We start from the raw sequence: 2,275 nt of genomic DNA, 5'->3' as shown, positions 1-2,275 counted from the left end.
GCGTTTCGGGCCAGCTGGGCAATTAGGACCGGCACTCTCCCAAGCCAAGGCGGCCAGCGACCCCCGCCTCCACGCGCGGTTTCCCGGGCCGACTGCCGTGCAGACAGACGAGCGCCACGAGCGCCACCTACTGGGCAGGAAAAGAAAAACAGAGCCCAGAGATTTCACAGAAAAAGCTTTCAACCAGCTGGGTCCCACACCCAGGGAAATCTGATCAAATGCCCAGACACCAGCAGAAAATAATGGATGACGCTCGGAAAATTGAAGATATGGCCCAGTTAAAGGAACAAACCAATAGTTCAAATGAGATACAGGAGCTGAGACAACTAATGCTGAATATACGAACAGAAATGGAAAAACTCTTCAAAAACCAAATCAATAAATTGAGGGAGGACATGAAGAAGACATGGGCTGAACAAAAAGAAGAAATAGAAAATCTGAAAAAACAAATCACAGAACTTATGGGAGTGAAGGACAAAGAAGAAAAAATGGAAAAAACAATGGATGCCTACAATGGTAGATCTAAAGAGACAGAAGCTACAATTAGTGAACTGGAGGATGGAACATCTGAATTCCAAAAAGAAACAGAAACTATAGGGAAAAGAATGGAAAAACTTGAGCAGGGAATCGGGGAACTGAATGACAATATGAAGCGCACAAATATACGTGTTGTGGGTGTCCCAGAAGGAGAAGAGAAGGGAAAAGGAGGAGAAAAACTAATGGAAGAAATTATCACTGAAAATTTCCCAACTCTTATGAAAGACCTAAATATACAGATCCAAGAAGTGCAGCGCACCCCAAAGAGAATAGACCCAAATAGGCATTCTCCAAGACATTTACTAGTTAGAATGTCAGAGGTCAAAGAGAAAGAGAGGATCTTGAAAGCAGCAAGAGAAAAACAATCTGTCACATACAAGGGAAACCCAATAAGACTATGTGTAGATTTCTCAGCAGAAACCATGGAAGCTAGAAGACAGTGGGATGATATATTTAAATTACTAAAAGAGAAAAACTGCCAACCAAGACTCCTATATCCAGCAAAATTGTCCTTCAAAAATGAAGGAGAAATTAAAACATTTATAGACAAAAAGTCACTGAGAGAATTTGTGACCAAGAGACCAGCTCTGCAAGAAATACTAAAGGGAGCACTAGAGTCAGATACGAAAAGACAGAAGAGAGAGGTATGGAGTAAAGTGTAGAAAGAAGGAAAATCAGATAGGATATATATAATACAAAAGCCAAAATGGTAGAGGAAAATATTATCCAAACAGTAATAATACTAAAAGTTAATGGACTGAATTTCCCAATCAAAAGACATAGAATGGCAGAATGGATTACGACCCAGCAATACCACTGCTAGGTATCTACTCAAGGGACTTAAGGGCAAAGACACAGATGGACATTTGCACACCAGTGTTTATAGCAGCATTATCTACAATTGCAAAGAGATGGAAACAGCCAAAATGTTCATCAACAGACAAGTGGCTAAACAAACTGTGGCGTATACCTACGATGGAATATTATGCAGCTTTAAGACAGACTAAACTTATGAACATGTAATAACATGGATGGACCTAGAGAACATTATGCTGAGTGAGTCTAGCCCAAAACTAAAGGACAAATACTGTAAGGTCCCACTGATGTGAACCGACATTCGAGAATCAGCTTGGAATATATCATTGGTAACAGAGACCAGCAGGAGTTAGAAACAGGGTAAGATAATGGGTAATTGGAGCTGAAGGGATACAGACTGTGCAACAGGACTAGATACAAAAACTCAAAAATGGACAGCACAATAATACCTAAGTGTAATGTAACTAGGTTGGAACACTGAATGAAGCTGCACCTGAAATATGGTTTTTTGTTTGTTTGTTTGTGTGTTTGTATCTTTTGTTTTTGTTTTTTTCTTTTTCCTTTTTATATATATATATATTATTAGTATTATTATTTTAATTCTCTTCTCTATATTAACATTCTATATCTTTTTATGCTGTTTTGCTCGTTCTTTTCCTAAATCGATGCAAATGTACTAAGAAATGATGATCATACATCTATGTGATGATACTAAGAATTACTGAGTGCATTTGTAGAATGGAATGATTTCTAAATGTTGTGTTAATTTCTTTTCTTTTTTTTGATTAATAAAAAATTAAAAAAAAAAAAAAAAGAATTCAATGAAATACAACCAAAGGCAGGGATTGGAGAAAAATAAGACCATTCCTTGTTTTTGTCTAGTTCAGACGGCTCAGCAAACTGAAAATAATAATGGAAATAA

This window comes from Tamandua tetradactyla, chromosome 6 (genome assembly GCF_023851605.1).
Source record: "Tamandua tetradactyla isolate mTamTet1 chromosome 6, mTamTet1.pri, whole genome shotgun sequence".
Classification (NCBI taxonomy): Eukaryota; Metazoa; Chordata; class Mammalia; order Pilosa; family Myrmecophagidae; genus Tamandua; species Tamandua tetradactyla.
Note: the sequence above shows the minus strand (reverse complement) of the source record.